Below are 24,052 nucleotides of genomic sequence, written 5' to 3'. Positions count from 1 at the left end.
AAAAAGCGTAGCCTCCAAGATGTGTGTGTGTGTGTGTGTGTGTGTGTGTGTGTGTGTGTGTGTGTGTGTGTGTGTGTGTGTGTGTGTGTGTGTGTGTGTGTGTGTGTGTGTGTGTGTGTGTGTGTGTGTGTGTGTGTGTGTGTTTTTGCTACTCACAGGCAACGAATCCTGGGGCGTGCATTTTGGGCTCCACCTGTACGCTGCACAAAATGACAGAAGTTGCGGAAGCATATGGGAAGAAAACATGTGACAAGAAAGCAGCACATAAAGGACCCGAACGAATGCGCGTCGATTAAAACCTGCCGGCGACGAAGCGCACTGGGCCCGAGTCCGCCGAGCGCAGGACCACGTGTTGGCCCGACTTTTCCGAGAGAAGAAAGGCAAAGGGGGTGGAGAGCTACAGCTCGAGAAAGGTTGCCTGCGTGACGTCATGCTCCGTATACTAGTTTATTTCCTTACTCCATGCCTATTATTCCCATGCCAGTTAAACACAGCCATAGCTGCGCATCTCCAGTATAGACACTACCACCAGAGGATTTGGATCCGGCATCTTCTATCAGTATGTGGCCGAGCGCTTTCGACGAACAAATGGAAATCCTGGATAATACGAACTTTACTTACCGGAAATGTCGGATAATACGAACGCTACGCACTGGTTCGATTCACGCGCGCTGTGAGTCGATCTCTAACGCGAATCTATCTTCGCCTACCTCCCCAGTGTTTCGGTGTGTCGTCGTCGGATCTCTCGTCGAGTAGAAGCTGTTGCTCGGTAAAGTTGACGTTGTCCGGTGGTGGGGCTTTGAACCAGAGTCCCGGAGCGAAGCAGGTGATGCTCTACTGAGCACGAGGTGGTCGCGGGCCTAGTTGGGCGCATTCCGATGTGTGGAATGCGAAAAACGATCGTGTACTTTTTTTGATGCACTGCTACATTTCCACTAGACGGCGTTTTGTATGTGTCTTATTATAATTTTGTATATGATATATCGTTATACAACGTATCATTAAAGAGGCGTTATTGCATCTCAGCACGCGGGTTCCCTTTCGCTTTATAAAACTACATAATCTCATTTTTAGTGCTTTATTTGATTTTTTTTAAGAATATTACATTTACTTCAACTGCCTTGCGGCAAAATCACCAGAACGAAAAAAACAAAAGTACTTTCGACACAAGAAAGAAATGATTTGGAGCGCTGCAGGTCAGAGACCGCATTCGCAAAACGGTCTTGCGCTAGAATCGCTCGCAAGAGGAAATTCCAGCCAATCCTGATGCCTGAAATATTAGCGAAGGCGACCGTCCACTGATGGCAGAATGCGCTTATGAAAGAACAGCTTTGTGAATTGGGCCCCCGGACGCGCAAGGCGTGCAGTCAGAGTATTTCGCGGGCGTTCTTTAGAGCCTGGATAAAAAAGAACAACGCGCAACGTAGCGTCAACTTTGTTGGGTTTTTCACGAGCAGGCCCGACAACGTTTGGGAGAGTGCTTATGCCCCGGAAAGGATGTCTAAAATCTCATCCCGGTCACGGTAGCTGAGTGGCTATGGTGTTGCGGTGTCGAGCGCATGGTCCCGGGTTCGTTCCCGGGCCGCGGCGGTTGCATTCCTGTAGAGGCTGAATGCAAGAACTTTCGTGTGTACTGTGCTTTGAGTGCACGTTAAAGAACTTCTACATTATTTTTTAATTTGCATTACTGAACTAATCGCCACTCAAAAAAAAAAAAAAAACGGTAACTCAGGCCTACTATATGAACAATATGCCGTTGGTCTGAACCACCTAAGATGTACCACCCCTTTTTCATATTTTTTAAATGCATGGGTCAAGTTTCGTGCAACACCCGGCACATAACATGTGACAGAACACCACAATTCAAAAAAAAAAATAGTTCGTGTAATACAAACACAATGAATAGTCAAAGCACGCTCTCGGCTGCTTGAGCATCCGGAATGCTGCACGCAACTGACGACGGCACTTCGCGTGGTCGTGCTCGTCGTTCGACATATTTTTGCTCTCTCTCTCTCTCTTCCTTTTTTTTTGCGCGACTATTCAGCAGTGCTGTTAACGAGCCGCCGGGCGTCGACACCCCCCCCCCCCCCCCCCCAAAAGCGCGCGGGAAATCCCCTTCGACCATTGGACGCGGCTGTTCCCACTGCTGTTCGACGTTCTTCGATCTTGTGTCTTTGCCAGAGGAACGTTGCCTCCTTGATTCACGTTGCTTCCGATGGAGCCACTGAGCTGGGGAACCTATAGACAAACTGCAGAGCGTGACGTCACGAAGACGCGGAGCAGCGAGTACAAAATGGCTGCAGCGATCCGTCCGTCAATAGTTAATATTGGCAGCTATTGGCAGCTATTGGAAACTATTGGTAGCTATTGGCAGCTATTGGTAGCTATTGGCAGCTATTGATAGCGGGGGGTAGCGGTACTCGTGCATGCCATTGCGATTCCGGACGTTCTGAGCACGACACGGGCGACTCGATCAGTTGTATAACGTCGGGGATTACAATTTCTCGTCGCCGTACGCGAATCCTTTGCGAGGCTGTATATTGAGTGCCTGATTATGAAGTGACAATATTTAAGAGGCTCCCGAAGGCGACTGCTGCAGTGCAGAAGAGCCGGAAGTGCGAAACATACTTCTCTAATGCGAAGAAGAAGACAGCGCTTAAACACTCAACAGACGACAGACAAAGCACTAAAGTGTATGTCGTCGTCTTTTGCATGTGTCTTTTTTTTTTCTAAAGGATTCGGAGCTAGTGTGCCGTCCGCTGTCTATCCTGTTCGAAAGATCTGTATTTTTTGTTCGCCGAAGCACAAGTTAACCGGTTTGGCACTCTGCTATATACTCTTTCTTTTTAGATCTCCGAGCTTATTGCCCATGGAGAGAGCGCGCGTTGGTGCTCACGAAGACAATTCGGGTCATTGTTATAGCTGCTCGTGGACGAGGATTATTAACTCGTATATATTCCGAAACGTCATCAAACGCCGTTTCGTATTTCTACTTCAGAGAACACTGCACTCGGGTTAACTGCGTCTGAAGTGAGTTCACTCAAGGCTACGGAAGTCAGGAAAAGAAAGAAAAAAGAAAAGCGGAGGAAAGAAAATCGACGGACTTCAGCGATTCCTTCGGCTGCGAACGAGTTTACTTCCACCAACGCATTTTCGGGTCTACGGCAGTCGGTACTGTGAGCGGAAACAGACGACGTTATGCGAATCGTATCGAAGCGATGCGCGTATTCGCAGAAAACGTTCCTACGCTATACAGAGATGCTCGTAAGAGCGGACGCCGGCCAATCAACGTTTAACATATCATCAAAGAAGGCGTCCGGCTAATGGCAAACAGCACTCATGTACAGAAAAGCTTTGTGTATTCAGTTTTTTCCCCTTCTTTATAGAAGATGGCAGTGTACGATACGAGATCATTCTGCACGCAGCCGCAGTGAATGAGTTGAAAGAGTTGGCGAAATCGCTAACGTCTGCTGACTCATGCGTTTTACATGCTGAAGTGCGCAAAATTTTGAAGATTGAAGAAGAAGTGAAAGAAAGAAAAAAGAACTAAGGTAGTTGTAATGGCACCAATATGTATATATATGTATGAGGCGCTAATTCAGTGGGGCATCACCATGCCTTTTTCCGCGTTCACGTAGTTTTCGTGCTAACTGATATTTAATTTGCAAATTACGCTTCTGCAATTCCAACGAAGCCCTTCTTACCCTGAGGGATCCGCCGCGATAGCCCTGTAACGTAGCGGTGCTCAGCTTTAGGTCGCGGGTTCGATTCAAGCCGCGGCTGTCGCATTTCCATGGGGGTGAAATGAAAAAAGAAAGAAAGAAACTAAAACGCTCGTCTACTTGGATTTAGGTACACGTTAACTTATATTCCAGGTGGGGGAAATATTCATCCGGAGTTCTCCACTGTACGACGTGCCTCATAATGAAGTAGTGGTTCTGGCATGTACAACCCCAGAATTTAATTTAAGTAATTAGTAAAGACGCAAAAACGTTAAACGGGTTGGGGGGCGGAGGGGGGGGGGGCGACGCCGCGTCGCAGCTCCCACATCAGCACGCTGTGACGTCATGGACTTTGGCGTTGTCTTCTAAGGCCGAGTTAGCTGTTCGTTAGTTAAAATGGAGTACGACACTGAAATGGAGGCGAGCCAAAAACTGAACTTGGCAGGTTTTGGCAGCTTTTACTCTGGAAACACGGTGAGAAAAAAGAAAAACAAAAAAAAAGCCTTGATGTCCGTGACGTCACAGTAACCTGTACTTGCGCTGTGGTTTCGGGGCGAACTTCAAACAACGGAAATCTCGTATTCGTTCTTTTCGTTAAAGTATTCAACCTCTTGCCGCGAAATTAGCGAAGGTAGAGTTTCGACGGAATAAATTATCAGCCTAGAGCGCCTATAGTGTTTCTATTTCGTGTCCGTTAAATATTTCCTATCGGCGTAAAGATACCTGAATCATTTAGCATGCATACCAACCTATAACTGAAAACGGCAGACAGATCAGCAGACGCCAGTTTTAGCTGTCACATTGAGCATGTTAACCAGACTCTTGAGTGGTTAACATCCCTGCCTCCCTTGCATCCCTCTCCCCCCCCCTCTCTTTTGATGCTCGCGGCTTTCCTGAGAGACGGGAGGAGACGGTCGGGGGGGGGGGGGGAGGGGGAGGCGTATATCAATAGAAAGCGTGCCTGAATGTCGGCCATTGAATCTCGGTCGCGCGCAACCGCTCACGCCAGTTTCATTGCTTCCGTATCATTCCTTCCTCCTATGTCATTTTACCTCTCTCTCTCTCTCTCTCTCTCTCTCTCTCTTATATGTCTTTATTTGATTTGGTGCGCGCCCAGGCGGGAAGTAATTAGCCGCTTTCTTTTCTTTTCCACCACGCTCGGCGTTCCCGAAACATTTCCTCTGCGTCGAACCTCTCTGCTCTGCGTCGTCCCATGCATAGCGTCATTAGTTGCGATAGCATCTATGGCCAAGCTCCCGGGCGTGACGTCATGAAGATGTGGTGGGCCCGCACTATTAATGCATGAAAATTAGAAAGCCCGAATACTGTTTCGCATCAAAGTGGACAACTTGATTGCCCTTATTTCTGGCGATCGAGAGCACATCCATCCCCTCGCACCCCTGCTCTACCCCCCTCCTCCCCCGAAAAAGAAATTTAAAGATATCAATGAAGTGCATTATCAATTACTTGATATATCAATTAATTAGGGGTTGGTTTGGTGAGCTATCCGCAAGTCAAGCTTCGCTTGAGTGTGGCTAACCTCCCTGCCACCCCCCTCTCTATCTATCTATCTATCTATCTATCTATCTATCTATCTATCTATCTATCTATCTATCTATCTATCTATCTATCTATCTATCTATCTATCTATCTATCTATCTATCTATCTATCTATCTATCTATCTATCTATCTATCTATCTATCTATCTATCTATCTATCTATCTATCTATCTATCTATCTATCTATCTATCTATCTATCTATCTATCTATCTATCTATCTATCTATCTATCTATCTCGAGTGTGTCATGGCGGGTTTGATCTCGGTGAGGTGGGGGAGAGGGGTGCGAAATACAAGAGAGCCCGTGAACTTAGGTTATGGGGCGCCGTAAATAACCGCAGTTGCTGGCAGGTGGTCAAAATTAATCTGGAGTCCCCGCACTACGGCGTGCCTCATTATCATATGGCATTGTTGGCATGTGAAACCACATAATTATATAAATAAAGAATTAATTAAGCATCTAAAATATGTTACCATGGGTAATTGTACGTTTCCCAATATACAGAAATAAGTATTTGGAGGTAGCAAACGATCAGTGCATGAAATATATGGTACATTTGGGTCTGTTAAAATTTGTATGTATATATATATATATATATATATATATATATATATATATATATATATATATATATATATATATATATATATATATATATATATATATATATATATATATATATATATATATATATATATATATATATATATATATATATATATATATATATATATATATGTATGGTTGTGTATATATATATATATAATGATTCTGCTGACTATTGCGAGCAGATGTGCAAGTAATTTAAGCTTTGTATATTAACGCGAAAGCGTTAAGGTCCACATGCCGCAGAAAATCGGGTGGCGGCGTCCGACGCTGGTGTCCCGTGAGCGCAAATTGCCGTATATGTTTAAGTATATATATGTGCTACGCTTTGCTATGGGACATGCGGTATATGCGGGTTACATTGCCACACCATTCTATCACTAAACTTGCTCATGTATCTTGTCTTACATTCTTGACGAAGTTATTCCTCGGAATTTTGAGAATGACAGCCCACGCACAAATGTCGTCAAACAAAACACCGACAGCGCATCCATTTTATGTTAAATCTTCTCAGGATGAAACATTAAAGGTGCGAAACAGTAACAGAAACCTGAAAATGATGCAATTTTGTTCTGCGTGGCTGTTCACTATCTCCGGGATCGGCCCACGCAAGAGACAGCGTTTCTACCAGAAAGCTCGCCTTCGTGCATAGCGTTCACCGCCAAAGTTTCCCGGTAAACATTACGGTGACATAAGCTGCAGTTGCCGGGAAGCGTGGAGAAGCAGTGATGGATCTTTGAATGCCGTCGCGTTCCACTCTTAAAGGCGAAGCTTAAGCGTCCTCGATTTTTATGCGAAGCATATTACTAGAGCTCAACCCAGCTCCTCAGGCGCGGCGGTGTCGCCGTCAATACCACGTGACACCGTGACGTCACGACAGAGGAGAAACGGGGCTCCAACTCGCGCCGTCGCTCGCGGCGTCGCGGCGGTATATAAGCAGCTGCGCTTGCCTCTGCTAGACACTCACCAGGTGAGATGCCTCCTGGAGACAGAGCTGCTCGTTGGAATGAGAAGCGAAGGTTGCGGCGTGCTACAGAGACTGTTTTTAGGTGGCTTTGCTACGGCGCAGCGACTACGCGCCCCGCATCGGACGCGGTGAGCGTCGAGCAACGCAGCGTTCGGCGCGACAACGAAATGTGCGCCTGAGCAAGCGCCGCACGCCTGAGCCGACGCCGACGACACCGGCTTTTCTGCGACACGAGCTCCTTAACGCTGTCGCGTTAAAATAAAGGCTAGTATGCTTCGCATCCTGGGCAACCTTAGCTAAGCCACAGCCAGTTTCTTTTTTCTTTAGGAATTGCATAAAATCGAGAAAACGTCATAAATTAAGTATTACGAGTATGTGACCACGAAACGATGGGAGATATCGTAATTCAGGAAGCAGAGTGACTCGAGGCCGACGTATTGGTTATGTAAATTTCTAGCTTACCTAAAATCGCCACTTACCTCAATTTAATTCCTCAAAAGACATTCATGGTGCAGTCCTATCCTGTTAGGCAAGGGGTAAACTTTCTCCGCTTTAAGTGTTTTGAAGAGATGCCATTTTCATTCTTGTTTTTAGTATGATGATTATATTTTGCTGCCTCGTTTATATCTGGACGCTTTTGTCTTTTGGAATTCATTTCGCGAAAAGTAAATGTGCAGGGAGCTAGCTATGGCTTCGATAAACGTTTACCCTGACAGTCAGTAGAATATAACTCTTCCTCTTATATATAGAGCAGTTTTCATTGAATTCCGCCCAGCGCTTCTTTAACGGGATTTTCGAAAGTTCACGGTAACGTCTTATTTACGCATTCGGCTGTTTGACACAAGTTAGTTCAGATGTTAACCAGAGTACCGTTTGCGGGTCAGAGGTTGAGATATCGCAACTAGTCGTAAGTGTATCACTATGGTCAGCTCATTTTCGTGTGGGCTTGACGGGTCGTGTTATGTCAGGCTTCGTTTCCTTCGTTTATATTAATTTTTTTTTCTCCCCTCATAGTGAGTCGCGGGTACTGGTGACAACGAAGACCTCGCGTCATGCCAGCCGTTGGCGAAAGGCAAAACGAATTGAAAATTAAAAAGAATCCATACATAATACGGCCCCCGGAGTGTTCCGTATAGGGTGTCCTTATATGGACCCCGAAGGGACATCCCGTGTGTGTGTGTGAAGACTTTTATGGTATAATGATCGAGGTCCGGAGGCTCGACTTCTTAAGCCAAGGCGGGCCGCTCCCACGTTGGCACTGTCAGGCCAAGCCTTTGTTCGTACTGTAATCTCTTCTCTTAAGCTTCTTTTTTTTTGTGTAATCAGCGAGAACTGAAGTTGATAAGCCTTAATCATACAAGGCAGCACGCTGACCTAACGGCGTTTACCCGCTCCTTCCTGCCGCCGGCTGAGGCAATGTTGCGTCAGCCACATCTATGCGTGCGCTTCGCGAACTCCCTTACTTTCGCGTGACCATAGGCAATGAACAAAGAGGCAGGAAACCGAAAAACATACGGCATCACTCGCGACCTTTAACCCCCCCCCTCCCCCTTGTCCTCGCAGTTCACCACCTCGCTTTGCAACGAAGCGAGGAAGGAGAGGTCAGGGGATGAAAGAAAACGAGCGATATACTTGAATGTTTTAGATTAAATTGATCGCGCTGTTAGCGACGTTCATGGATGGCGACGTTCTGTCCTTAGAGTCAATAGGGCAAGTCCGCCCTTAATTTTATCCGCTAATAGGTAGCCTAGTGTAGTAACGTGCTACTGTGGACTCAGGTGGTCTAACGAGATGCGTCGGCGTAGAAACGGCACATCTGGGCGCTTATGGATTGTCTTGGACATTAAGTTTGTCACCGAAATACAGATATGGCGTCATGTTCGCGCACGTTGTCTTTACTTTCGCTTTCCCCCGTATGCGTGAAACTGTTAGTTTTCTCAAGTCGTGTGGGCATCGTTAAGTCCCGAAGAACGCTTGTGGTTAACGTGAGTAGGTAAGTACACACGTAAGTACTCACGTGAGTACGTACGTACGTTTCTAAGGACGTCTACAACTTAAAATTTCTTCCCTAAAAAAGTGCCACATTTGAAAGAAACCTTCAACAGCTTAAATTGATTCAGTGTTGCTCGTTAACCACCGCTAAAACGCTGTAATTCGACCACGCTGGCCTCTCACTCGCGCTCCTTTTCCACTGTTGCATGCGTGAGCGCGACTTGAAAATCGCTCGGGAAAAGAAGCACGCTCGTTATTATCACCATTGTTATTTTTTTTTCCTGCCACGACAATTATGCGAGAGCGCGGGGTGTGTATGTATACGAGCTAAGTAACCAAGAGATTAAACTGAAAGTAACGAAAGAAAAAAAATACCAAGGGGACTCGCCTGGTTGGGGTGCGCGTGTAAGTACGCGTAATTACCCTCCCGTCGCGTGACCTGGAATTAGCCGCATTACGGCGCAGTCGGAGAGAAAGTCGTGCCGACGCAGTTGCGCTTCGGGGGCACGTGTTATAATGGTTTGCAGACGTCGTTGCCGGCTGTGACGAAATGCGAACACAAGCGCGGCTTCTTGTGTGTGGAGTGGCTACGGGCGCTTTCCTTGCCCACGTCCGTCGTCCGGCCCGTCCCGTGACTTCTAGCACGTGCGACGTGTAGTGGGCTTCCATGGCTCGGGGTTTCAAGACGGTGGAAAGCCGCTGTGGAAACCAGCAGTTCTCAGTACGCGCCTTTGAACTTCTCATTTTTTTTTTTTGCGACTGAAAGAAAGTTGTCCATTCGCAGCAAGGACAATGGTGCTCGATGGGCTCGTAGTATATTGCTACTTCCCTTGCGTCATGCGATACCCCTGAACGCGTAATAAATCAAGCAATCATCTCGACATCTGGCGATAGCGTCATCTGTTGAACTTCTGGGAGAATCATTTATCGAAGAGGCGGGAATCCCGCTGGAGGCTTTCCACTGGAATGGTGACGTTGTGCAGCGAGTTTGTGGCATGGTTGTCTAAGCGGTGCGAAATAGTTTGTCTCTAGAAAACTGCCTGAATCATCCCCGCTGAAGAAAAAAAAAATATAACTACCCTAGAAAGCACGTAGGCCGAGCAATCACCCCGACATATCACGGTAGCGTCACCACGGTAGCCTCACCACGGTACTATTCTGGGAGGAGCATTATCGAATTGTGTGGAATCCCGTCGGAGACTTTCCACAGGCTTGTACAGTAGCGACGTTTGCGCGGGGCTTTTGCGCGGTCGTCTGAAAGGTGCTAAACATTTCGTCTCCGGAAAACGGCGTTATCATGTACGCTGACAACCTCATTACTTGTCTTACCTGTAACCACTATCAGTTAGAAGAAGTAATAGGCACCATCATTCCAAAAGTTAGCATTTATATTGGCACATATTATGAACATATATTCAAACGCTTGCAATTCCGAAACTATAATCCACTGCGTTGTTCAGATTGCAGGCTAACCTGCATTCCTGACGGTGGCTTGATTCAGACTCTGAAGCGTAGACTTTGGACTATAATCCATGCTCACAAACCGACCACAGAATAATGACGCGTCGCACTTCCATATAATGTGCAAAACGCTTCCTGATCAGTTACTTCCTGTTCGCGTGTCTATTTATACCTATGGTATAATGTTATAAACAGGGGAAAGTGCTCCTGTTTCTTTTTTTTTCTTTTTTCTTTTCTTTTCTTTTTTTTGCTGGACAAAACCAAATAGCAGCAATCTGTAACTTGACACATATTGTACATACGAAAATTGTTTCCGGCACTGTGCGTTTCTCGTGCACAATGCTTTTTTTTTGCATTGCATTTTCAAACCTTCTGTTGTTTTAGATTTGTCTTTGTCTTCTCATATTTCACGTCATCTTTACGTGTAAGCGTAGACTTTGGACTATAATCCATGCTCACAAACCGACCACAGAATAATGACGCGTCGCACTTCCATATAATGTGCAAAACGCTTCCTGATCAGTTACTTCCTGTTCGCATGTCTATTTATACCTATGGTATAATGTTATAAACAGGGGAAAGTGCTCCTGTTTCTTTTTTTTCTTTTTTCTTTTCTTTTCTTTTTTTTGCTGGAAATGTCTTTGTCTTCTCATATTTCACGTCATCTTTACGTGTAAGCGTAGACTTTGGACTATAATCCATGCTCACAAACCGACCACAGAATAATGACGCGTCGCACTTCCATATAATGTGCAAAACGCTTCCTGATCAGTTACTTCCTGTTCGCGTGTCTATTTATACCTATGGTATAATGTTATAAACAGGGGAAAGTGCTCCTGTTTCTTTTTTTTCTTTTTTCTTTTCTTTTCTTTTTTTTGCTGGACAAAACCAAATAGCAGCAATCTGTAACTTGACACATATTGTACATACGAAAATTGTTTCCGGCACTGTGCGTTTCTCGTGCACAATGCTTTTTTTTTTGCATTGCATTTTCAAACCTTCTGTTGTTTTAGATTTGTCTTTGTCTTCTCATATTTCACGTCATCTTTACGTGTAAGCGTAGACTTTGGACTATAATCCATGCTCACAAACCGACCACAGAATAATGACGCGTCGCACTTCCATATAATGTGCAAAACGCTTCCTGATCAGTTACCTCCTGTTCGCGTGTCTATTTGTACCTATGGTATAATGTTATAAACAGGGGAAAGTGCTCCTGTTTCTTTTTCTTCTTTTTTCTTTTCTTTTCTTTTTTTTTGCTGGACAAAACCAAATAGCAGCAATCTCTAACTTGACACATATTGTACATACGAAAATTGTTTCCGGCACTGTGCGTTTCTCGTGCACAATGCTTTTTTTTTGCATTGCATTACATTTTCAAACCTTCTGTTGTTTTAGATTTGTCTTTGTCTTCTCATATTTCACGTCATCTTTACGTGTTCATCCCATCTTCCCCTCTCTAAGCACACCACTGAGCTCTGTATAAAGCCCGATCGGGTTATTAGGATGTTATATTTAACTATATACATTTCAAAATTTAATTTAAGAAGTTAACAGTTGATCATACGTTTGTTAATGAATTTGTTGCGTTTCTCACTTGCCGGCGGTTTCTCCACAGGTCATTAGCATATATTTGCAGTTATTTGGATTCCTTGTCCGCTACAAATGGAGCGGTGAGCTCAGTCGCCGATCGTGCAATCTAGACCTCTAAACTCAAGGATAAAATGTTGCCGCCATGTGCGCTTGTATCATTACGCATTCCTGAGCAGTCGTTGGGGTACGCGTGCGTTCGAAAAGGTACAACGCTATTCGCTTCGCGTGCGCAATCTGATTCCACTGAACTCTTTCGCTACAGAATCGGCGGCGACATTCATGAGATAGCTGGATAACAGTGTCCCTCCAGGGAAAAGTCCGGTGAGAGATGGTCACCGGCTAAAACAAGAACAATGTGCGCTTGACCAATGTGCTATTTTGTTCCTTTAAATAATTTTACATACCTGCCAACATTCCCGAGACTTTTCGCAAAGTTCGCAAACTTAGGCTCGTTGTACGATTTTACGTATGTTGCGTCAACTTCTATACGTAAAAAAAAAAGGAATACGACAACATTCATCTCATGATAAATGTCGACGTGAATTCGATTAGCGTTGAAATCATGTAGCAACACACCGAATTGCCAAATGTTTCACTTCTGTGTAGCTGATTTGTTCAATTTTCTGTTACCGACATCGTCCTTACTTCGCCGTAGCTCAACGCTCATCGCTCAATGCGCGCTCTGGTGCCATTTTTCTGACAGATTGTGACTTCACTGTGTGACGCAGGATTGTACGGTGGCACTGCATAACACTAGGAACGCCTTTGCGGGCTGCGTGACAGTGCCCACAGAAACAGTTTGTGTGTACGTGCGTGTGTGTGTAGTTTTTTTTTCCTTTTTTTAATCCTTCTCTCTCTCACGTATCGCATCCCCTTGCCTCTCCCCCAGTACAGGGTAGCCAACCGGAGATAATCTCTGGTTAACCTCCCTGTCTTTCCTTTGCCTCTCTCTCTCTGGTCCCATTTTGTTCCCTTCACTGTGTTGTCCGCACTCGGCTGCTTTTGATGCCGACTTCTTCACTTCTTGCCTCTTGTTCTGCTTGTCTATCCAGGCTCTTACCCAGCGGCACGCATATCCATTCTGGAGGATTGGCCAATAATGTTATCATACCTATGGTGTCACGTGCTTAGTTGCACGTACCCAGTGGCCCCAAGTTTCTACACGCACAGAAACGTGTACAGATGCGGGCGGGATGCTGGTTCCTGCAAAGCGAACAGATAGTTTTCGCCCCCAATATGTGACGGCCACGATGGCTACAGTGAAACCATCTGTTGCTTTCTTTGGATATTTCTCCCGTTTTCGTGATCGGAGGAGTGCGTGTGATATCAATCACACGCATAACTCGCGCCAACACCAACAAACGTTAACGGCTCCGTTCTTTGTGAAATCACGTAGTGAAAAAAACATTGCCTAAATATACTCACTGCAGGAAGCATACATGCCTTGAAGCTCGTCATTCCTTTTAACAAAGTGAATAGCGTTGCAGAAAGAAGCGTTTGGCTATTCGCTTACATTGACAATTATAGTTCACGCTTTGTGCAGATTCATTATCATTACGAACAGCAGTTTTCAAATATCGCACTTTGTCGGCGGACGTTAGTAGGTGGACTGACGTTTTCAAGTACCTTTTCCTACGTTCACATCCCTTATACTCACTCAACGCAGAAAAAAAAAAATGACGAGTCGACAATGTTACGTGAATTTACGACGGAAGCGGGAAAGCACGCAACGTCAGCCGCGGCGACACAAATAGTGGGATTTCCCTGGACCCTCACCTCAAATTGTACTTCCCTCCTCACCACACTAATGTGGCTCTGCACTACGGATGGATGGATGGATGGATGGATGGATGGATGGATGGATGGATGGATGGATGGATGGATGGATGGATGGATGGATGGATGGATGGATGGATGGATGGATGTTATGAGCGCCCCCTTTGGAACGGGGCGGTGGGCTAGACTGCTGGAAGCGCCCTCTGCTGGTGTCGCTCTGGGCGACCCTCCCTGTGGTGTCGGTCGCGGTCTGGTCGCGACCGGCGATGCAGGCGAGCCGTGCGACCTCGCCGAAGTAGGAGACCGCTCGTCGCTGTATCGAGCTCAAATCGCTCGCTAACCGCTTCTTTCGCCGTCGCGGCGCTTCGATCGCCTTGGGCGGTGGGCGCGTCGCTGTCTTTTTCTCGTGGGAATGCGAGTGACTCGGTCCTTTTATAGCCCCTAGGAAAACGAAGAAAGAAAAGAAGGAATGGAAAGATACGCTCTCGGCTCGCTATGTATAGCTGCGCCTCAATAATTGCGTGCAGCGTCGCTTGAATGAATGAATGAATGAATGAATGAATGAATGAATGAATGAATGAATGAATGAATGAATGAATGAATGAATGAATGATGTTTAGTGGCGCAAGGGCCAGGCATAGTGAAAGAGCGCCATGCCAGTCGTCGCTTGGTTGAGTTTAGCTTGTATGTAAACGTGTTAGGCGTTTTTCGAAAGTACTGGCTTACCGGCGAGGCGGGCTGCAGCAAAAAGTGCGGCAGAACTCCAGTTTCAGCTTGTGCGCGAAGTTCTTACGTAAATAGTTGTCCACAAACTTCTTACGGATTACCGCGGAACCGTACTTGGTAGTAGCAGATTTTTCTTTTCTCTGGTTAACCTCCCTGCCTTTCCCCTTTCCTCTCTCTCTCTCTCTCTCTCTCTCTCTCTCTCTCTCACGGGATTTATCGTCTAAAGCAACACTGTGCATGGCTGTGAGGGAGGCCGTGTTAAGAGCTACGTTGACTTAATTTGTGCGTTGGATGCGTCTTCCGGAGTCGTCATCATGGTCGTCTAGTTTGTGTCACATGTCACCTTTGACAAGATCAACTGCCAATAAGCCCATAACTCAGCCCTCAAAATCGCGCTCTTTGGCGTTCAATCAATCATTCAACCGATCACTCAATTTGTGGAAGCTTTATTGCACTGTGTGAAAATGGAGATGCGCACAAACATAATTGGACAAATGGCCTTTCAGCGATTGTGGTGCGAGTTGAGATTATAAAACCTATACATTATTCGGTTGCCAGACCTCTGACGACCGTCTGAAAATGTAATCTTACATCGCGTTCTTTAAATATATTTTTATATTCGAGATTAGGCTTAACGGGCATTCTGATTGATCGTTTTTTGTCTGTCCACGCTTCGCAGTATTGGTAGCCTACGAGAGCGCCGTTTGTATTGCTTTTAACTTTCTTCATTACCGCTAGGAATGTGCTCATTTTTGGTGCTTTTTAAGTCTTAAGGTTTTGTTTCAAGCCGTTTTAGTCGCAACGCATACCGTGACACATTACATTGTATCCCGATCATTTGCGTTTTGAATGGAAGTAAAGGAGAAATAATTGCTTAGGTGGTTTTAGGGAATTTTTGAGCGCAGCACTTAGGCGCCCGTTCCTGCGGCGAGCGTCGGCGTAACCGAGCGAATGAGCTCAGCGAAAGATCGAAGCGATCGCCGAGCGCAGCGGCAGATGAAAGACGGCGATAGGCGAAGAGAGCGCGAGGAGGTGGGTGCAGCGGAGCCGTGAGGTGGAAAGCGGAGGAGGAGGGCATGGCGAAAGGCGCGAGAAGCAAAGCGTAGTGGCGCGCAAGACGGGCTCTGCGGCGACGATGGCTACTAGATGGCGCCAGAGTAACGCGCGTCGTCTGGGAGGTCTGTCCGCGTCGTCTGCTGTCGCGCCACACTTCGCTCCGTTTGCGACGTCCCCCACGAGACAGATTGTCCAAGCCAGTCAGTATATCGCGAAATGAAAACACGTGTAGAGCTGTACTCAAATTTTGCATTAGGGAGTATACCATAGTCCTCGGCGAGTTTTTGTTTATGTGGAACGTAAAGGAAACGTCTCAATAAGCATGAATGAAAGTAATAACTTGCTACTTTTAGAATTTATTAGTACTGAGAGATTATATATATATACAAAAGATATACCTTGCTCCTGTATTCCTCAACTTCTGGATATGACAGAACTCCAAATTAAAGGGACACTAAAGCGAAACAATAAATCAGTTTAGACTAATGAAGCATTGTTTGAGAATTCTGCAGGCAGTCATTTCAAAAAAATAGTTTGATTATTAGATGAGAAAATGAAGGTCCAAGTATCAGTATTTGAATTTCGCGCCGAAACCCCAGCGCTGGTACGTCAGCGTGACGTCAGGGATCCCAAAGTATGTTTTCGCATTTGGGCCGCATTGGCTGAGTAAAGGTTCCCGAAACTTGCCATGTTTAATATTTGGTTCCTTTGGAACAATATGGGGTCAATCTGTAGCGCTATATATAATTAGTAGGCCCTAGAAGATGCCATCAAAATCCAAGACGCCACAGCCCCCAGGTGCGGGAGCTTAAGCAGGCGTCGCCACCCGTATTTTGTTCTTGCGCTTTTTCTGGCCTACCAAATGTCTTATCGTTGTAAGAGTGGTGCTTTCGGTGTTGCAGAAAGGTAATTTACCGAGGCAGAAGAAATAATTTTTCACTTTAGTGTCCCTTTAAATATGACGCTGATTTGATCGCGTCAATACTAGGTATTGTGATGTCAGGCTATGCGGGAAAGCCGTTAGTTCGCAAATGTGAAAACGGGTAAGTGCCTTTGGTTCAGCGAGAGCTTTTTACTCCTTGAAACAAGCATCCCCCCCTCTCCCTCTCTCTCTCTCCTTTATTTCTTTTTATTTCTCATTTGTTTAAAGAAGTCATTGCATTCTTTAAGGTCTCAAAATAATGGCTATCGAGTTTAGAGAGCATGCGCAAGCCTCCTCCTACTTTGTTATTGTGTTCGAACAGCTTTTCTGTGCAACAGGCCGGTGTAGCACTGCGCCTAGAACTGGTGCTAGATTCTTCACGTTGATTATACAGTATTTGTACAGTAATGTACAGTGTTCCGTAGTACTGTACAATATCGAATACAGGCATTTCCACAGTCACTGTTCCAAAAGTCGTTAAGAGGTTAAACTGCTATTAAAAGTTATATCGAAGGTCGGTCTGAAATCGACTGCGTTTTCTTGCATGAGTGAAAACTCTGCACAACTGCAGTGATTACATCACGATTCAAGTAGTAGTAGTAGTAGTAGCAGTATCTCTAATACATTACTATATATAAAGAAACACATTGTACAAGCGGTAATACAGGGATTCTTAGTCAGTGGCCTAGTTATGGATCCATGCAAAAGATGAACTTAGGAACAAAGTGAGTCGTCTCATACATGTACCGACTAAAGTAAATGAGAGAAGCAAGTAAAATAAAATAAAAGAATCACAATGCAATTGCACTCTATTTAGTAAGGCAGCAGCACACACAAGAAGAAAAAAAACATAGCACTATACTTTTGTTGCCTCTGTGCCTTTGTCACCCGTGTGCAAAATATGAACGCTAACGAGGATCTAGGTTCAGGAATAAGAATCATGCACATACTTGACGCTCGAGCAAACACACCGAACGCACTACTAGCCTTCATGGAAGTCTCTCCCGAAGTCTATCTTATAGCACGTCCGCGTATTCCGTTCGGCAAGACGCCGCGCACATTTCTGCCCGGTCTGTGTGGAACTGTTCTCGCAATATAGTTTTTCCGCGTCGTTCCTGGAATCGGGCCGAGGCTATCACCGTACGCACGTACAGACGCTATAGATGAGAGCTATATATACTGTACACGCTGGAACACTGGTCTAGCCAACGACGTATACAAAGAAGTGCAACGAGAAATTAGAAAAGAGATAAAGAAAACATAAGGAATGGATTAGTCGGAAAATGGGAATCGCCTGACGTGTCACGTACGTGCACTATACGTGATTCACCGCGATCTCCCCACGCAGACCAAGCCGGTTTCCCGTTGGTAAAACGCCGGGGATAATTTTGACGGATCGCCGAGCTCTTGTCCTCGGGAGGCTAGAGTCGACTCGATCGTCGCGTCGCTCCGCTCCCTGAGGTAGCGGGGGCGGCGTCTTGTATCGTCCGTGGCTCGGCCGAAGCGACTGCCGCGGCCGCCCTGAAAGATCAGTCGCGCGGAAGGATCACGTGCCGCCACACTGCCGACCGACTGGGAGATGCGTGCACACGGCGTGCTTGACGACGGGAAGTCGTGCGAGAACGCCTTTTTTTTTCTTTTTTTTTTGCCGGGGAAATTTCTGGGAAATTGGAGCTTTTTCTTTGTATCCTTGGGTGTTCCGTTCTCTGTCGCTTGTGGGACACGTCGGTTTAGGGCCTGCGAGTGTACAGTAAAGGGTGTTTTGGGGAGATATAGAAAGTGCGCCTGGGCCTAGACTTGGTCTTTGCAACAGGACCGATAGGGCGAGAACGCGTAGCAACTACGGCACCTACGGTCATCGCAGCGCCGGCAACCGTAGGTGGGCTTCACAGACACGCGCCGAGAATACCGCAGGATTTCCTAGGGCCCCTTCGCTCCCTGGCGATGAAGGGACACCGAAATCAGTGGTGGAACAGTAGCGCCAAACTGCGCCTAGAGCGGCGCTTTGCGCCATCCTGCGCCAGAACGGCATTTTAGCGGAAAATTGCGCCGTGCCTGCACCAAAGCATGTGTAAAAGCTACACCCTCCTTCCGCCGATGTTTCGCATCTAGCAAAACTGATATGAAAGCAATAAACACGCTATCATCATCATCATAGATGAAAGCAGCGGCATGTCCATAATTTCTCGGTCTGTTGAGTTTCTCACTCTATAGCGAGACACTCTATATATCGGCCCGTCGGAGTTGCCCGATTCGTCAATCGCGCATTTTTCTCTGGCGGATGTAGTACAATGTAGTGCCGCTGTACCGTCTTGCTGTCTCTTTATTTGGGTGTCCGTCGAACCCGCGTGGTACCACGGCGTTTGCCGAAGGAGGACGTCACATTGTAGGATTAAGGCTAAATTTTTTCGATGCTTATAAGTGATAGCGGAGCCTTGCAAAAGAGCCGCTGCCATCAGAATCGCACGTGGTACGTGGTTAAAAATGCTATTAGCCCAGAAAGCAGTTCGAGTGCTTTTTCACTACCTGAAGGCAACAGACTTGAGTGCCCGACTATAGACATCCTACACCTCAGTTCTCTCTCTCTCTCTCTCTCTCACCACGTGTAGGATAGCAAACTGGACTCATTCTGGTTAACCTCCCTGCCTTTCCTTCTTCCCTTCTCTCTCTCTCTCTCTGTCTCTCTCTCTCTCTATTATCGAATGTGGCACACGGCGAGAGCTGCCCCTTCGATGGGTGCCGCCATGATCGTTGACGCAAAACTTTCACGTCGAGTTTCTGTCGCTCCGCTAGTAAACACAGGATGCAAGCGCAAACCCGTATTCGCGTCTCGCGCATGCGCAGTGGCGCTGACGCATTTTCTTTGCGACCGCCAAACCTTTGCGGCCCCTATTCGAAAATTCCATGACGTGCACGTCATGACATGAGTACCTTGCATGATGTCATGTTACTGCAGGCCCGCGTACTCGATCGGTCTTGCGATGAGCCTTTGCCCACAAGCTGTGACTATCGCACTGTGTTGCATCCTGGGTCAATAAACACGCGTCTCTTGACGCTCTGTCTGTGGTGCTTCTCTGCGTCGTATCAGCGAACTCAGCCGTAGCGCCATTTGTGCGTCGGAGCATGGAGGAGCGTCGCGTCCTTTCCTAACCGCGCTTGCAGGGTAAGCCTCGCGTAAACCAGTCTCCACGACATATCGACTATATCAGTTAATATTTGCATTGTATATGGTAAGCACACGTGCGTTGGACCCTGCGGCAAAAGTGCTTGCTGCTGCGCCAAATCAGTTTCTAGCCATGCGCCAGGACCTGCGCCGAAAGGTAAAATGGCCGTTCCACCACTGTGAAATGAAACATTTGGCGTCCATTCAGAGGATCACTTAATTCATCTTTAGTGCATGAATCGGGACACTGGTACTGATTGGTGTTGGCATTGCGGCTATTACGACAATTATGTACACTACAGTTATCTTTCTTTTATGACACTTGTTCTAGTCTTCGCACTAGTTAACCTCTTACACACAAGGTTAAAAACGATTACAATGAAGCGGTGGGTAATGCACAAGTTTTGTGCAGCTGCAGTTTCAGTTTCGCTTTGCAGTAAGTTTCATTGTTTTGGTGTTTTGACGTTATGACCTTGCTACTCGTTGTGAGCACCGAGGTTGAGGCATAACAGACGATCTTGTGAGCCGGAGTAGTTGTCAAAACCTCACAACGTCCTCGATCTCCCACGTGAACACATACTGCATCGCGACATTGTAGAAACGAAACCGAAACTGGCTTTGGAAAAGCTATTAAATAACTTTGGGTGCTCTGAAGCTTGCCAGTATTTCTCATCCTGTTGTTTGGAGGTCCCGGACCTTCTATTTAATGCAAAGCGTGAAGAGCAAGTTGTATCACGGCAGTCTTACTTTTGACGTCTCACAAAATCGGCCGTACGCTCTTTCTCTCCTTCTTCCTCGCTTAAAACCATGCGGCATCGCCTGCCGAATCGGGCGCTGCGCCAACATCGTCGATACTTAACCGGAACGCCGCACAGCCATCTGGCAACTCTACCAAGCACTGCGATGACGTAATGAGGGCTGTTTCTTGCACGTTCCCGGTGCTCACGGAGCCTCCGCTAACGCACGTGCGTGACTATACCCGTATTCCTTTGTCCTGACCCCATTTGTGTTCTTCTTTTTATTGCTGTGTCGTGTTGGCTGGATGGGGGCGTATCAATGGCATCTCCAGCAACGTAAAAATGACCTCGCGTCCATACATGCATTCGGGGTCGTCGAGGAGTCGGTGTGTTTACTAGAACACGACGTTTCGGCGATTTCGTATACCGCAGAGAGAGGAGGAACTAAAAAAAAAATAAAGGAGAAAAGTGGAGGTCGGTAGGCACACCACCACTGCTCGAGAAGACGTCGGGGCAGACGCACCGAGGCTCGTGTACAGCGGCCGAACGTACAAACGATCCCGGGAGCATGCCCGAACTTGCTTCCGTGAGCTGCCAGGGGTCCGGGCTGACCGCAACACTTCAACACCTGCTGGGAGTGTTGCTGCCCCCCCCCCTCCCCCTTTATTTTTCTGTGGAACGCAAGAGGAGGGGGCACACGGCGTGGTTTCACGCCGAACAGTGCGCACCGCCAGTTTGGTGCAGCAAGTCCCCGGAGCTGTGCGACTGATTTGTACGGGATGGAGTGGCAGTAGTAGTGGCAGTTCTATTGGTGGAAGTAGCAGTTATCCTAACGGCGGCAGCGGCGCTAGTAGTTGTAGTGGTTGTACCAGTGAAATAGTAGGGAATGCCGCAAGCAATATGTGACTGCCTACCCACCCCCCCTCCCACACCCAAGCAGCTAAGAACATGCAAAATAACAGAAGTCAGAGAGAGAAGGTTCCAAGCACAATCGCATCACTCCGGGAACATGTGTCCCAAGAGCTGTGCCACTAATTGGTACACTTTAAAAGGAGGAAGGCCGCTTGCACCAGAGTAGTGACAGTAGCAGTTTACTGCAAATAGGAAGAAGAAAAGAAAAAGAAGCTGGTGAAAAAAGAAAACGGGGTAGGGGCGTCGCAAACGTCGCAATTTTCGATGGACAGGTGAGCTGGCTTGCGAACATGGATAACATACAGAATAATGGCGGTTGAACCGCGCAAAGAACGTGTTGGAAAGTTACGATACAAGAAGCAGTTGTAGAACAAATTAAAAAAGAGCACATAAACAAACAACGTAAGCGCATAGATGTGCGTAAGAACACAGGTAACTACAACGTGAACAAACAAACGCAACACCTAATATGAAACTAGTTTTTAAAAAAGCATGCAGTTCAAACGCAGATCCGTAAATGGTTCGTCGGAGTGACTACGTACTACACCGGGAATTTGGCCGGTGCAGCTTCGCATATCGACTCGAGGACTGCTTATCGAGTGCTAATGGAAAACGCGTGTTCGACAGGGTCCTGGCATTTGTTGACTTTGGTGTAAGATTAAAGTTTTGACGTTATCTGCGTGTGTAGCGGGAGCGATGTAAGCGCTATCGTCTGCCGTCCTGCGGCGCTTCGAATCCGTGCTGTGCACCAGCGGACCCCTAGACGCTGTACTGCTTCGGAATGAAGCGCATGTGATAATGAAGTGCAGTACCCCCTTAATTATGATAAGAGCTTTATTGCGAATCAGTATCACATGAGTCACGAGTGTACCGTACTGCACCTTCCTCAACCACAATACCACACAACCGCGCTGTGGCAGCAGCTGTTACACCACGATAAGGCTATTCTCACAACTAATCATAATAAGAGGGCTCTGCTTATCCAACGAATCGTGAACAAACCCTGCTCCGCCTTGTCCGTTCACAATACCCTACAATTCATACTGAGAGCATTCGGATATAAGTTGATATCAGCGTTCAAACTGGGAAGAAAGCTATGTAACAGTGAAGCTCCGTGCACAAGAAACTGTCATACGGAAAGCGAAAGAACGGATCTCTTTTCAATGAATGATTCCCGGTTTATGTTATTACTGTGGCCCTTTTTCTTCAAGTCGACATGTGACTTCGCCTTTCCGCATGGCTCACACTGAAGCAGCCCTACTGGCTTATTCACGTATGTCATTTCAAATGCAGTCCACCCAATTCACTTCAATTACTTTTCTCGCGAAAGGACGGATTTAGTAGTTTGATGGGGTGAATGCCCCTCTACACGACGGCAACGTACCGTTTAAGACAAGTAGGTATGTACATGCACGATGAAGAATTAGCAGGTTCAATCGTAAACATAAACGGCGCAGCCCAATCTTGACCGATACCCCTAAGTCAGCTGTATGTTTTTTTTTCTTTGGGGGCGGGGGGGGGGGTGGCTAACATTTACTGCGAATCAGCTTGGCCCAGAAAATTAATACAGAAACGCGCCGCACTTCACCGGAGACTCGGCACGAACGCCGCACTGCACGCAACTAATCCCGACGGTGGCCGTCCCCGGTAGGCAAAAGGGGCCGTCGGAAAGATTCCGAAAGGACCCCCGGCGCCTTGAGTAGTCGCGCGGAGCACCTTCGCTTCATTCTTTCGTTTGCGACGCGTGAAAAGAAAGGCATAAGAAAGAGGAAGGCCCAGCTACAAACACCAGGTCATACCCCCCTCAAACCACGCCGCTCACAACTGTAGGTATCGGGACGAAGCGGACGAAGCGGGGGGAGGAGGGAAGGGGGAAGGGGGAGTCGCTGCATGAGACGAAGAGAAACAGCAGAGGCGGCCCCCTTAAGTACCCCACCCGATCACCCCATACCGATTCCCCCTCCCGCTACCGCGCTAGAGTGCGGCGCATTCCTTTCAGGAGCCCATCGCGCATTCCATCTCCTCAGAGCCGAGTCTCGAAAAGAAGCCAGAATAACCACAAATGAGAGAGAGAGAGAGAATCTAGCCGCCTGTGTAAGGAATAGCACGGCAAAATGAAAACAAGGAGTAGGCAGGTTCGGTAGCGACAGAAAGAATGCGAAAAGAATGAAATAGGCGCGCCGATCAGAAGACAAAATACCATGAGATGGTGGTAGCCTGTTTAGAAAGCTTGCATATGCGAGAGATGTGTTGGTTGTATCGGTGGGCAGGCGACATCGCGGTGTGTCTGTGTGTGTGTGTGTGTGTGTGTGTGTGTGTGTGTGTGTGTGTGTGTGTGTGTGTGTGTGTGTGTGTGTGTGTGTGTGTGTGTGTGTGTGCGTGTGTGTGTTTAGTTCGGGGGGCCTAAAGAATGGAAACACATGAGTTTGGGTGAGGAGGTCGTCGGCGCACGTAATTTGAGGCTGCACGGAAAAGACCTACAGTGAGAGATGTGGGAAAAAAAATGAAATAATAATAATAAATAAAAATTAAAGTATGGTGGAGTGGCGGGGCTGTGTCGCCAGTTGCCTCAGCTCTTCGCCGTTCTTTCATCAGCCACTTCTAGAATGAAGAAACGCGCGTGAGAGAGCGATAGAGAGAGGGAGAGACGTACGATGCCTGTAGCGGTCACAGGAGGAAAAATAAAAAGTTACCGTCGAGACAAGAGCGTACGAAGAAACGAGGAAAACTACGCGAGCACAAGCAGTGCAACAGTCTTTTCCCTCGTTGCGGGCGCGTGAGCTCGTTGGGAGGGGGGTAGTCAGACCGCGCGTAGCATCCCATGTGACCCCAACTCGGCGGTGACGTCTGGGCCGACG

The 24,052-nt window shown here is 47.0% G+C and overlaps 1 protein-coding gene across 2 annotated transcripts in view; it reads left to right on the top strand.

Moving 5' to 3' along the window:
- LOC139049694 (crustacean hyperglycemic hormone-like) overlaps positions 1 to 24,052 on the top strand; it is an 89,000-nt gene that overhangs the window by 39,782 nt on the left and 25,166 nt on the right. The gene's annotated exons all lie outside the window — the stretch shown is intronic.

This window comes from Dermacentor albipictus, chromosome 9 (assembly GCF_038994185.2).
Source record: "Dermacentor albipictus isolate Rhodes 1998 colony chromosome 9, USDA_Dalb.pri_finalv2, whole genome shotgun sequence".
Classification (NCBI taxonomy): Eukaryota; Metazoa; Arthropoda; class Arachnida; order Ixodida; family Ixodidae; genus Dermacentor; species Dermacentor albipictus.
This window is presented reverse-complemented; position numbering and strand designations above follow the sequence as displayed.